The sequence below is a fragment of the Sorex araneus genome, chromosome 1, assembly GCF_027595985.1.
Source record: "Sorex araneus isolate mSorAra2 chromosome 1, mSorAra2.pri, whole genome shotgun sequence".
Lineage (NCBI taxonomy): Eukaryota > Metazoa > Chordata > Mammalia > Eulipotyphla > Soricidae > Sorex > Sorex araneus.
Window position 1 is genome coordinate 240,675,700 of NC_073302.1, and position 14,619 is coordinate 240,690,318.

At 42.2% G+C, this 14,619-nt stretch overlaps 1 pseudogene; it reads right to left on the reverse strand.

Moving 5' to 3' along the window:
* Nucleotides 1–10,379, reverse strand: part of LOC101543978 (rRNA 2'-O-methyltransferase fibrillarin-like) — a 37,199-nt pseudogene extending 26,820 nt beyond the window's left edge.
* Between the last annotated feature and the right edge of the window lie 4,240 nt (nt 10,380–14,619).

A 14,619-nucleotide genomic window follows, 5' to 3' on the forward strand; every position in this document is an offset into this window, starting at 1 on the left:
ACAAAGAGCCTCTCCTGAAGGCAAGGCAATCACATGCTGGCTCACAGACCCTTAGGAATTCGGGAAGTTGCTTGATTGTAGGTTGAAGTAGGCTGTGCTGAAAGTGTTTATGCCAACACTGGTGAAGATTTTTGGTTTTCCAGGGCTGGGCGATAAAGACCAACACAACATTGTCTTAACCCACAGCTTCCTCTGTTAGTCAAGATTTATTTAATCTTTTTGTTTTGCAGTCGAGTGGCAGGGCAGGGGATTCACATCTAGCAATGCTCAGGGTTCCTGGCTCTGAGCTCAGGGATCACTCCTAAGAGAGCCTAGGGGGACCATATGGGGTGCCAGAGATCAAACCTGGGTCAACCTCTTACAAAGCAGGCCCTACCCACTGAATCATCACTCCCAGTCCCTGCTTCCTCTACTATCTATGAGTTTCTTCCCCAGTCCACCCACCTTAGGCCCTGATGATGCAAAACTTCTCAAGAGTTTTCCACAGCTCTCTCTCCCACTTGCTTCTAAAACCCACTTCAATCAAATTTCTGTCCTCACAACTTCCCCAAAAGATGCCTGTCAAAGGCACTTAGCACCTCCACTTTACAAGTCCAAGTAACACTTATTTTCTTGGTATCTCATTGGCCTTTGCCTTTAGCTTACCTACCCACTTCCTCATTCTTAAGGCACATTATTCTAGCTCCTCTGATTCTGCTTTTTCTACTTTCTCTCCCACTTCTCTTTTCTTTCTCAGGACCTATGCAGGCTTCTCTTTGCCTCCCTCCACACAGGCACAGTTGCAAACTCCCATCTAGCAACCTATTTAGCAATTTCATTTGTATAAAGCCCTTGCGTAAAAATTTCTGAAATGGAAATCTTGATTCTTTCACCTCCAAGCAAATCAGTTGGTCTCCGCAGTAATTCCTCTCATTAACTGGTGACTCCTCAGCCATATCTTCCATTCAGAAATGTTGCCACTATCTAGAATTCCTCCCTCATTCAATTCCCTTTAATATCCTAGACATAAGCAAGGCCTACTTCCACCCCCAGATATACACACATCTCACCAGCACCACACCCACATAATCTTTCAGCCACCATCATCTCCTGCCTATCATTTCCCAATGGCCTAAAGGTTCATCTCAAGTTCACTGCTACCTAAATATACTCTCTATAAAACAGCCAGAAGAGAATTTTTTACTATTTAATCACCATGAATTAGAAAGGTACAAAATTCTTCATAATTTGGTTTCAGGAGTACAATGTTCCAACACCAATCCCTTCATCAGTGTCCACATCCCTTCACCAATGTCCCTAGTTTCCCTCCATTCTCCCAACCTGCCTCTATGGCAGGCACATTTTTCACTTTATCTTTTTCCTTTTAGGCACAGTGGCTTACAATACTGCTACTGATAGGGTATCGTACATCTCACTTTCCCTCCTTTCAGCACCCAGTCTTCCTCCAGAGTGAACCATTTTCCCCATCCTTGTTGTAGTGGTCTCTTTCCTGACGTATCCCCTTCCCCCCCCACAGTTGTAAGATTCCAACTGAAGACCAGTTCTCCCGCTCTTCTTCTATTGCCTTTGGTCATTAGTTACTCCCCTATTATGTTTCTTTATATCCCACATACAAATGAGATGATTCTGTGTCTGTCCCTCTCCCTGTGACTCATTTCACTCGGTATGATACTCTCCAGATCCATCCAGGTATCAGCAAATTGCATGGTTTTATCTTTTCTTACAGAAAAGTAGTATTTTACTGTGTATATGGACCCGAGCTTCTTTATCCAGTCATCAGTTCTCAGGCACTTGGGTTTTTTCCTAGATTTTGGCTATCATGAATAGCGGTTCAATGAATAGAAGAGTGCAAATGTCTTTTCAGCATTATGTTTCTGGGCCCTTGGCATGAATCCTATGATTAAAATTGTTGGGTCATATGGAAGCTCAATTCCTAGTTTTTGAGGAATGTCCATATTGTCTTCCAAAAGTCAACATTACTACTCACAGTGAATGAGAGTCCCCTTTCCCCCACATAAAGCTGGTTGCTGTTGTTCTTTTTTGCTAAGTGCCAGTCTCTCTGACATGAAGTGATACTTCATTGTTTTTTAGATTTGCATTTCCCCTATCATTAATGATATAGAGCATTTTTTTCATATGCCTTTTGGCCATTTGTATTTCTTCTTTGATGAAGTTTTTGTTCATCTCTTCTCCCCATTTTTTGATGGGATTAGAGGACATTTTTAAGAAGCAAAATGCTTGAAATTATGATAGTTTTTACCAACTTTCAAGATGCACCAAAAAAAGAAACGATTTTACTATTAAAATGACTAATTACAAGACTACATTTAAAATAGACTGCCAATAAAATCTTATTTTAGGGACTAGAGAGATAGTATAGTGGGTATTTCTTGCCTTAGCAGCAGCAAACCCAAGTTTGACACCCAGCAACATCTATGGCCAGTCCCAAGTCCCACCAGAAGTGATTCAGGAGTAAGCCCTGAGCACTACCACATGTGGCCCCAAAACAAACACACACACACACACACACACACACACACACACAATTTTTAATGGCTTGTACTTGAACAATTTTATCTGTTATTACAAGTGAGGAAGTATTTTTAAAGATGTGATAGTCTCATATTAGAAAAATCACAGGAACAACTGAATAGAAGAGAGGGTTTTACTGACCGTAAAACAACTTAAGTTGGGAATGATTTCCACCAGCTTGAGCTTGAGAACAGCTTCAAACAGAGGGAGTTACATGGCAGTCTGATTTTATGCCCAGCAGAGGTAGAATGAAGTAACAGTTTATATTTATTCTAGGAGTTTTTCAGGAAATTCAGAAATATTCATGAGGTAGAACAGCAAGCACATGCAAATGAGGAACATACATGTACAGAAAAAAATGGAGAAAATAGCATCAAGGGTGTATAGTTTATTGTGTTAATAAATTCCACGGAGACCAAAGGTTGAAATGGGCTCTACTGTGCAGTTTCCACTGGCAGGACTGACCAGACAGGGCCTTAGGGTTCTGATCAACAAAAAAGGTTCTGAAGGTTCCTCTTTGCTCTGATAAGAGTCAATCAGAGCCAACAGAAAGCCACAGAGCAGCTTCTCTCAGACAGAGGATGGGACAAGTGACACACTCTACAAACTACAAGATTCACCCTGATCTTTCTTAGCTTTTCCTTTTTTTTTTTTTTTTTTTTGTGTTTGGGTTACACCTGGTGATGCACGGGGGTTATTCCTGGCTCATGCACTCAGGAATTACTCCTGGCTGTGCTCTCATATGGGATGCTGGGAATAGAACCCGGGTCGGCCTCGTGCAAGGCAAACTCCCTACCTGCTATGCTATTGTCCAGCCCCCTTTCTTAGCTTTTCTTAATTCCACAGAGTCCTGGAAAGCGAAGGGGCAAAATGCAAAATCTCTCTCTCTCTCTCTCTCTCTCTCTCTCTCTCTCTCTCTCTCTCTCTCTCTCTCTCTCTCTCTTTCTCTCTCTTTCTCTCTCACACACACACACACTTTAACAGTGGAAATTTGTTTAATAAAAATTCTTCATCTTTCTCATGTTTTCATTGAATCGAATTTGTGTACACACCATTTTATTCCCCTTTGTATAAAAACTATTTCCTAGTTTTTTGGTTTTCAAACCACAAATGGTTGTGCTCAGGGCTTACCCCTGTTCTGTGCTAAGGGATCACCTTGGCAGTGCTCAGGGGACCAGATGGAGTGCCGGGGATCCAACAGGATTTGACTACATTTAAGACAAGTGTCAACCTCTGTACCATCTCTCTGACCCTTAAAAAATATTTCTAATACATTAATTTGGGCTTTTGGGGGTTTTTTGGGGGGAGGGTCACACCTGGCGATGAACAGGCATTACTCCTGGCTTTGCACCCAGGAATTACTCCTGGCGGTGCTCAGGGGACCATATGGGATGCTGGGAATCGAACCCAGGTAGGCCTCGTGCAAGGCAAATGCCCTACCCACTGTGCTATTGCTCCAGCCCTAATTTGGGCTTTTGAAATAGTAGATGTCATTTAAAAAATGTGCAATATGTGCAAACAACTTTATAATTGTAGGGTTAGCATGATCCTTGTAAATGATTACCAAAGCCTTTCACACAGTAACTATATGTAATATATAGCTGGACATGTAAATAAATGGTAAAATATGTGTCACACTTCACTGAGCCCCTGTTATGGATATCTGAAGCTATGTAATCCTACAATCTGGTACCACAAAATTTTAAATACCCTAAAAATCCACTGGATATAAGGTCTGCCTGAAATTACTTATAAAAAAAGTTGTTCAGTTAATGTTCAACCTTTGCTACAGTATAAAAAAAGAAAGAAAATGTTCCCAAAACTTTTTCATACCTACCAATGGAGTTTTGTTGATTTACTTTTGAAAACACAAAACCATCTATCTTCCAGAATCCTATATCATCACAAGAATTAAAATTACTTTTAACAATTTCAGGAAAGCATGCATGGAAAAGTAATTTTTTTCCTTTAAGATTCTCAATATATTTTCTTTCAAATTTAGTTTTTCAATTAGCATGAAAGACTTGGTCAGTTAATCTTTTCTAAACAGAAAACAGATTGCTTTATCAACATCTAAAACCTGCCCATCATATCTCAGATAAGACCCACATGCCTTTCCTACAAGGCCATGCCTGGTCTGGCCCTTACCTTTCTATCCACTTATCCCTCCTTTTCCGCTTCCTCCACAGGCAACCTAACGGGCTTCCTGGGGCTTCTCTGTGGAGGTGTGGAGGTCTTTTCTTTTGCCTCCAGGCATTTACACAAACTCTTCCCTCTGTCTAGAGATCACTCCCTTCCAGTTGGCTGACTCCATCTAATCTTTGGAGGCTTCCCTTAAATATCACCTTTCTAGAGAAACCCAGCTGGCAGAATCTGGTTGAGGAAGGGCAGACTGATTGTAGGCAAACAGCTAAGAAAAGCAACATCTTCAATTTACAACCTGATTTGTGGAATAATATGTCCCTGTATTTGTCATCTATTCATCAGTTTCTCTAAGGGATGGCTTTGATTGGTCGGTGTTTGCTTGTGCTCCCAGGGAGCCATCGTGATTGGCAGAGAAGCTCTAGGCGATGCTTAACAAGCCTTTTCAAACTTTGCTTTTTCCGCAAGAGGAATGGCAGGCGTGCCTCACTCTTACATGGGGATTCCGAGAAGTTGAAACGAAGGTTCTGGTAAAGTTGAAATGAGCATTCTGGTATAATTGATATAAGTGATATCTGGGAGAGTGCTCTCAAGAGGAATCTGAAGGGAGCTGAGGGACGTACAAAGGGATGGGAATCTGCTTAAGTAGCTCTGGCTGAAGTCTAGTCTGAACACGATGCACTGTTTGGAGTTGTTTACTTCAAGAAAAGATCTGGACTTTTTTTATCCTATCTTAGTCCATCATTCGCTGAGGTTGCCATGTTGGAGAGGTAACTAGTTCCAGGTAACATCACAGACATTCAGGTGGTGCCTGCAGGTGCAGAGAGCAGCAACTGTTAGCAACCAACACTTGGCAGGTGGGGGTCTGTTGCGTGCTCCAGGCAAAAGAGATCTGGAAAGGGAACAAAAATCTCAGGATACCCTTAAGGTAGGATTTCTTGCTGTTCACCAGATGAGGAGGGTAATTCTTGGCTGGGGACAGAGGGAGGATGGGGGGAAGAAGGTGGGAGTGCCCTGTGCATGGTATGTAACATGATTAGCAGCTCCCTGCCTCTACCCACTAGATGCCTGAAGCGTATTTCCACCTCCACTCAGTCTTAGATATTTTCACTTGTCCCCTGAGGTTCAAAGTTGTCTTCTTAAAGGTGTCATGTTAAACAAAACAAACCAGAAGGAGAAGGACAAATACCATATGATCTCATTCATTCATGGCATAGGGACTGACAGAAGGAGGCAACAGACAGTATCAAATGTTGGCAAACTCTTGATCCAGGATTATAAAACTGAGATTACCAATAAATGTTAGAGTAAATGAGGGGGATGATGAGGTGGATGAGAAGCCATGGAGGGACTGTGGAGAGTACTTGGTGGAGGTGACATGAGGTGCCTGTATGCATTAATACCATGGGGCTGACACTATTGTAACCATGTTACCTAAACAACAAAAATACAAAATGAAAACCTCTGAAGTTACAAAAACATTATAAACTTTAAAATTCACATATCTAGGGTCAAGAGAGATCATACAGGGGTTAAGGTGCTTGCCTTGCACACAGCCAACCCATGTTTAATCCCCAGCACTACATATGGTTCCCAGGTCCCATCAGGAGTGATACTTAAATACAGAGCCAGGAGAAAGCCCTGAGAATGGCTGGGTAAGATACAAAACAATACAAACAAAAGAAAAAAAGGGAAAAAGAAGAAAAAGAAGAAGAGACAGGAGTAACCTCAGTGCATCCAGTGCATCGCTGGGTGTGACCCAAAAGGCAAAAAAAAAATCTATTTGTTCAAATACATTAAAGCATTTCTGTGCATAGATTAAAAAAATTAAATGTATATTTTAAATGAACATTTTGTTTTCTTTCTGTTTATTATAATACACATATATAAAAGATGTAAAAATAATATACCAGCCTTTAAAAATGAATAAAACATGGGGCTGGATCGATAGTACAGCGGGTAGGGCATTTGCCTTGCATGAGGCTGAACTGGGTTCAATACCCGGCATCCTATATGGTCCCCCAAGGCCGCACGCATGTGCGGCTCCTCCGCAGCTGCACGAGTGTGAATCCAGACCCAGCTGAACCAAATTCAACATGGGCAGCTACTTGCAGAATGTCTCCAGCCTGAGAACCAAACCGTGACCCAATGCCCGCCCAGGAGGGGATAGGTATTTCTCTCTCTCGCCTGTCCCTTCCTGGGGATGAAGGGTGTGGGGACCGCCATATTATGACAACCACAGATGGGATTTACAAGCTTGCAATGATCCAATATCCGGAAGAAATATCCCTGGACTTAGTTGTTAAAGTACAGAAATCCAAAACCGCACAGCCGCGGACCTCATTTCCCTTCACAACAGGTCTGACTCTAGTGGGGTGCTCCTAACAATAATGGTGAGGATTGTGTTGAAATATTGAATGTATCCAAAGTAAATAGAAAGTAAAGTGAAATTTATCAGTTACAAGGGGGGGTGCGGGGGTGGGCGGGATGGGAGGCGTACTGTAGTTTTTTGTTTTGTTTTGTTTGTTTGTTTTTTTTCGGTGGTGGGATATGGGCACTGGTGAAGGGATGTTTGTTTCAGCATTGTATGACTAAGACTTAAGCCTGAAAGCATTGTAATTTTCCACATGGTGATTCAATAAAATAAAAAAATAATTAAAATAAGTACCATATGATCCCCCAAGCACCACCAGGAGTAATTCCTGAGTGCAGAGCGTGGAGTTAACCCCTGAGTATCACTGGGTGTGACCCAAAAAGAAAAAATAGAAAAAGAAGGAGGAGGAGGAGGAGGAGGAGGAGGAGGAGGAGGAGGAGGAGGAGGAGGAGGAGGAGGAGGAGGAGGAGGAGGAGGAGGAGGAGGAGGAGAAGGAGAAGAAGAAGAAGAAGAAGAAGAAGAAGAAGAAGAAGAAGAAGAAGAAGAAGAAGAAGAAGAAGAAGAAGAAGAAGAAGAAGAAGAAGAAGAAGAAGAAGAAGAAGAAGAAGAAGAAGAAGAAGAAGAAGAAGAAGAAGAAGAAGAAAATCCATGAGTTCTTCTAGAAATTTTTCATTATACAAGCTATGTGCATGTATTAAAACTTTGCTATCAGATGAAGTCAATGCTGGGCACATTGTTATGATGGTTTCTCTGCTCTCTCGGCTATCCTTTATAGGATTGAAGCTGTTGAATAAGCTTCAAATTCACTATTGTTACTATGATGTTTGAACATAACTAGATTATTTTTTAAACAGTTTTTTAAAATTTACCATTGGTTGGAGTGATAGCACAGCAGGTATGGCATTTGCCTTGCACCGGGCCGACCCTGATTCGATTCCTCCATCCTTCTCAGAGAGCCCAGCAAGCTACTGAGAGTATCTCTCGCCCACACGGCAGAGCCTGGCAAGCTACCCATGGCATAATCAATATGCCAAAAACAGTAACAACACATCTCACAATGGAGACGTTACTGGTGCTTGCTCAAGCAAATCTGAACAATGGGATGACAGTGACAGTGACAGTAATACCATTGGTTCACAGTGCTATAAAGTTTGGGGAGTAAAGCTTCACAGGCCTACAGATAAACTCTGTGAAACTTAAATAGGAACAAAAGCACCAAGTTGTCCTCCCATTCCCTTCAATCTAGTGTCGGGGTGTGTGTGTGTGGGGGTGGGTGGGTGGGTGTGTGTGTGTGGGTGTGGGTGTGTGGGTGTGTCCTATCTGTGTCTGTGTCATGGGAAGGGCAATGAAGGCAGAATGGAGAATCCCTTTGAAAAGATAGTTAAATACAAGGACTGGGGAGATGGTATAGAAGATAAGGTGCTTCCCTGGCATCCCATGGTCCTCTGCACCTGCCATGGTAGATCCAGGAGTAAACCATAAACAGTCTTGGGTTAAATTAGTTAAATGTAAACATTTTTCTTAAAGGCACCCCTCCACCTCCAGGAAGAACTTATTATCTCCTTTGGCTGGAGGAGGGGGGAGGAGGAAGAACAGGTGGAATGGGGCTCAGTGTGCTCAGGGCTTACTCCTGACTCTGAGCTCAGGGATCACTCCTTGTGGGGTCAGGGTTTCATATGGGTGCCAGGGTTTGAACCCAGGTTAACTGTGTGCAATGCGAACACTTTACCTGCTATACTATTGCTCTGCCCCCTACTATCTCCTTATGACATTCTCCTTACTCTTCTTTTCAATGGACAAGGTAGAATTTGAGTCAGCATTTCTTTGTTTTACTTCTTTTGATAACTTGAGTTCTGCCTTCTCAGAGTCATCTGCTCTAGCATCCTCTGCCTTAGTCTATTTAAGGTGTAAAGGTGGTATCATAAGTCACAAGTCTAAAACTTCACTGGCTTTATCTCATATGTACGAGAGTATACATATTACTAATACATTTCCCTTACTTTTTCTCTTATCAATTTGTCTGGTGCTTATTAGATTATCCAGCCTCTTAAGGACCTAGAGGAGAACAAGTTAATTTCATTTGTATTCCAACTCTGTGTGTGTGTTGTGTGTGTGCTTTTGTGTGTGCGAATGTGTGCACATACCCATGTGTACAGTGGGGACATATTTTTCTTTAAGTATTGTCTGCTGAACTAAGAATGCATCAGGTCAGAATGAAAAAGATCAATGAACATGACAGCTACTGAACAGAAAGCATTAGCAATGAGTGAACAGGGGTGTTAAGGAAGCCGGATTCTTGCCTTTGGAAAATTCAAAGACTCAAGCAAGGGGAGAATGGTGGGGGGAAGAAGGGATGAGGTACAATGCACACATGTACAATGGAGTACATGTTGTGGAATCCTCAATGAATACAAATGCATAGAGAAGACAGTATGTATTTGTGTGCTGTGCTTTAGAGTCCTTCAGAAAGTACAGATTCAAGTTCTATCTTTTTTAAAAAAATTTTAATAGTAAATCACCGTGAGATACATTTACAAACTTATGAACTTTTGTGTTTGCATTTCATTCATACAGTGATCATTTACCCATCTCTCCACCAGTGCCCATTCTCCTCCACCAATGATCCCAGTATCCCTCCCACCACCCCCACCCCACCCTGCCTTTGTGGCAGGGCATTCCCTTTTGTTCTCTCTCCTTCTGGGTGTTGTAGTTTGCAACATAGATATTTAGTGGCCATCATGTTCTATCTATAGTCTACTTTTGGCACACATCTTTCAGCCAGAATAGGTCCAAGTTCTACCTTTTGGAGCTGGTTTGGTTTGCTCAAACTGGGAGTCAAAATATGCAGTTACTGGCAGTACTGTGGTTGGCAAGGAAGGAGGTCCTTACTCAGAAAAGAAGAGAGCTAAGGGCAGAATAATGGGAACTTCTGTTTTTTATAAGGGGTAGTTGTAGTGTAAGTTAGTTCCAAGAGAACTAAGAAGGTATTGCTAGAGATCTAGGAGGACAACTAGCACTGGAGTGAGGGTTGTGAAACCATAAATCATGGGGACAGGCAGGAGAAACTAAGCCTTTATTCCTTGACCTATCTCAAGCTCTACTCCCTAATTTGCCTTAGAGTTCCAGCCAGATAAAGAGCATTTAGATGCTGGGGTGATAGTACAGGGGTTAGGGCTCATGCTTTCATGCACCTGATGCAAGTTCTGATACCACATATCTTCTTGAGCATTACCTGGTGTGTCTCTGGAGGCCCCTGCATACAGCTGGGGTGAACCTGTTGGTCCTCAACACCACACGGTCCAAGAAGAACCTCCACATCCTTGGCCTTCATACTCAACCACTGGCATGATTGGCAGAGAACCACAGAGGGTAATCTCCCGAAACAAACAACACCTCACCTAAAGTGGCATTCAGGCAAAATATTAGCTCATGTTTCATCTACCTATTAGAATTTTCATTTCAGAAGAACAATTTGCCTCTCTTTTATTTTTTTATTTTTTGCTTTTTGGGTCATTCCCCGTGATGCCCAGGGGTTAGTCATGGCTCTGTACTCAGGAATTACTACTGGCGGTAGTTGGGGGACCATATGGGATGCCAAGGATCGAATCCGGGTTGGCAATGTTCGAGATAAATGCTCTAGAGGGCTGGAGTGGTAGCACAGCAGGTAGGGTGTTTGCCTTGCACATGGCTGACCCAGGTTGGATTCCCAGCATCCCATATGGTCCCCCGAGTACTTCCAGGAGTAGTTCCTGAGTGAATGAGCCAAGAGTAACCCCTGTGCATCATCGGGTGTAACCCCCCCAAAAAATAAGACAAACGCCCTCTCCAATCTGGCCCCCAGTTTGCCTCACTTTTGAATGAGCACATAGGGTCATATAGCAACAACATTTTTATAAAAATATTTTAAAGTCCTTCAGGATGTAAATGCAACAATGACCAGGGAGTGGAACTTTTGTGTCTAAACTTTCATTCCTCTGTCAAAATTTGGTTTGTTCATCACCAAACAAGTGCTTGCTCTTCACAATATTCTAAACCTGGAGCTAACCTAAACACCACTGACAAATGGCGGGATAAAAAAACTGGGCTAGAAATACTCCGTGGAATCCTACTCAGCTATTTCAAAAGTGCAACATAAATAGAAATAGAGGTGATTAAGCTAAACAAAATAGGTCAGATAGCAAAAGACAATGGTTTCACCTTTATGTATATTATAAATAACCAATGCAAAAGAAGTTGGAAAAACAAGAGAACTATATAAAAAAGAATGGTGGTTACTGAAGGGAAAGGAAGGGGGTGGGGAGAATTGGTAGAGGGATCAATATGACTGTACTATGGCTCTGGATAGTTGGGGGAGGATTGACATAGCCTTTTCAATGTCAAGGTGTGAAGCTGTTCACCTAATATATGTAATACTAGGGCCCAAGGAATAGTATAGCAGGTGGGGCACTTCCTTGTATGTGGCCAACCCAGGTTCAATCCCAAGCACTCCATCTGGTTCTCTGAGCCCCAGCAGGAGTAATACCTGAGCACATCTGAGTGTGGCACCAAAAATCAATATATCTATATATAATTGCAAATCAATGATGACATCAATAAAAAAAAATGGTGACACTGAGCAGCAACTAACACGGCTCTGGCTTGCAAGACTGGGACACATCCGAGCCGCGGGGGGGCACTGGAGTGGGGCGGTGCCAGCCCAACCTCCAAGTGGTCCTGGCCACCGGAAGTCACGCCCTCGACCTACCCTCGGCGCCATCTTGCCACATTCAACAGAGAAGAGGCCATGCATTCTGGTGAGCAACGCGGCCGGAGAAATGCTCCAGACCCGAAACCGGGCCAGCAACACCGGGGATCCAGACGGAGGAGGTACAGCCAGCACACCTTCTCCAGATAGAGCCCTGGCGACACTGAGCAGCAACTAACACGGCTCTGGCTTGCGGGACTGGGACACATCCGAGCTTTTCTAAAAACTGAAAACATACAATCTTTTAATGGAAAACCAATTATCAAATGCTTCCTTAGTAGGGTTGTCTTTCTTGGGGGAAGACTCCAACAACAATAGTGAGTTTTGTTTTGCAATATGGAGCGTAATCAAGGTAAAGAGAAAATGAAGTGAAATTCATCAGTTATACAGTTGGGGGTGGGGGGAGGGGGCAGTGGTTATACTGCGGATTTTGGTGGTGGAATATGGGCACTGGTGAAGGGATGGTGTTTGAATATTGTATAACTGAGACATAAACCTGAAAACTTCGTAACTTTCCACATGGTGAAAAAATAAAAATTAAAAAAAAATTAAATTTAAGAAAATGGGGGAGGAGTGTTTGGATGAAGTGATCTCATTTCTACTATAACATTCAAAGATTATTAACATTTACTAATATTTGTTATAAAAATAAGTAAAGAATTTCATCCTTTGTACATCAAAAGGGGGATGCAGAAACCATGCATTGCATCAGAATCACCCAGGGAGCAGGTTCTAAAACAGGCTCTGTTACAAAAGATCTGTTGCTCAGAGAACCTCACACTACAACACACAGAACAGAGAACATAGTTGAAAATCGTATGTCTGATAAGTGGTTTCTGAGCAGTATGTGCAAAGATAGCACAGCGGGTAGGACATTTGCCTTGCACCTCGCTGACATGGATTGGATTCCTCAGTCCTTCTTGGAGAGCCCAGTAAGCTACCGAGAGTATCCCGCCCACACGGCAGAGCCTGGCAAGCTACCCATGGCATATTTGATATGCCAAAAACAGTAACAACAAGTCTCACAATGGAGACGTTACTGATGCCTGCTCGAGCAAATTGATGAACTGGACAACAGTGCTACAGTGCTACAGCAACAACAATGAAAAGCAGCTTCATTTAAAATTGAGCAAAGGGATCCAGAAAGTTAGTTGAATAGGCTTACATGCTGGTCCCCCAAGCACTGCAGTGAGCAATGCCCCAACACAGAGCAAAATACAATAGCCCCTGGGCACCAATAAGTAATAAATTGAATTAAGTTAATAACATATTAAATTGAGCAAAGGACTTGAATAGGCAGTTCTTCAGAGAAGCTACACAATACCAATAAACTCAGAAAAGATATTCGATATCCCCAATCATCAGAAAAATGCAAATCAAAACCACAATGAAATTCTACCTCAGAACCAATTAGGGTGGTTACTATGTTAAAAAGAAAGAAACAACACAAATTCAAAACCAGAAAATAGCAAACGTTTACAAGGATGTGCAGGATTGAAAATCTTGGCGCTTGAGAGATAGTTACAGTGGGTAGGGCACTCCTCTTGCATGTGGCCGACCTGGGTTCAATCTCTAGCACTCTCTAGGGTCCCAAGAGCCCTGCCAGGAGTAATCCCTGAGTGCAGAGCCAGGAGGAAGCCTTGATCACCACTGAGTGTTGTCCAGAAATCAAATGAATTGGAATGAGGTTTTCAAAACTATCCCATCCTCACAGCAGGATTAATCAGATTAGCCAAAATACTTAAGTGACACGAATCCACTGAGAAATGATGGTATAATGAACAAATTTATTATTGAACTTAAGAAAGGAAGAAAAATCAGATGCAAGCTATTATAGAGATGAACCTTAAGGATATTATGGTAAGTGAAATAAGCCAGACACTAAAAGATAAATACTGTATGCTCCCACATGTGTCAGGTATCTAGAATAGTCAAATTCATAGAAATTGAATGATGGTTGCCCACAGGTTGGGGAGAGGGGGTTAAGGAGTTGTTTAATGAAAACAAAGTCTCAGTTTTACAAAATAACTAGAATTTTGGAAATTGATTGCATAGTGCTGTGAATGTCCTTAGCATCATTAATCTGTACTCTTAAAATAATTTTAATGATAGGCCAGAATGACAATACAGCAGGTAGAGTGTTTGCCTTGCATGTGGCTGATTTGAGTTTGATCCTCAGCATGGCATATGGTCTCCCAAGCTTGCAGAAGTGATACCTGAATGCAGAGCCAGGAGTAAACCGATAGTGCCATGAAGAGTAGCCCCCAAACCAAAATAAATAAATAATAATAAAATAATTGAAATGACTAAAAAGGACCGGGGATGTGGCTCAGTAGTTAAGTATGCATGAGACCTGTATTTAATTTCTGGCAGCACCCCCCTCCGCAAGTAAATAAAATGATTTTTTTTTAATTTTAAAACATTGATTTATTGAATATGAGAGACCAAATCGGTGCCAGGGATTGAACCCAGGTTGGTCACATGCAAGCAAGCATTCTATGAGCTATACTATCACCCAGCCCCTAAAATGATCTTTAAAAAAAAATGCGAATTGTTTGACAAAATAAAGTAAAACAATTGTACTATAAATATCAACTAATACAATGAGGGCTATTGGTCCATCACAGTGGCACTTTTATTTCTGGAATACTCAGCTGCCCTAAGACAGGGACTCTTGTATTGGATGTCCCCAGCCAGGCCTGGCTCTGGGAGATCCGCAAATGCTGCTCTTGTGCTTCCATTTCGGGTTGTCTTCTGGGAGTTTCATGAGTGAAGTTCCCAGTTCCAGATGAGTAAGACTTTCTCAGGAAAATTGGCCCCGAGTGGT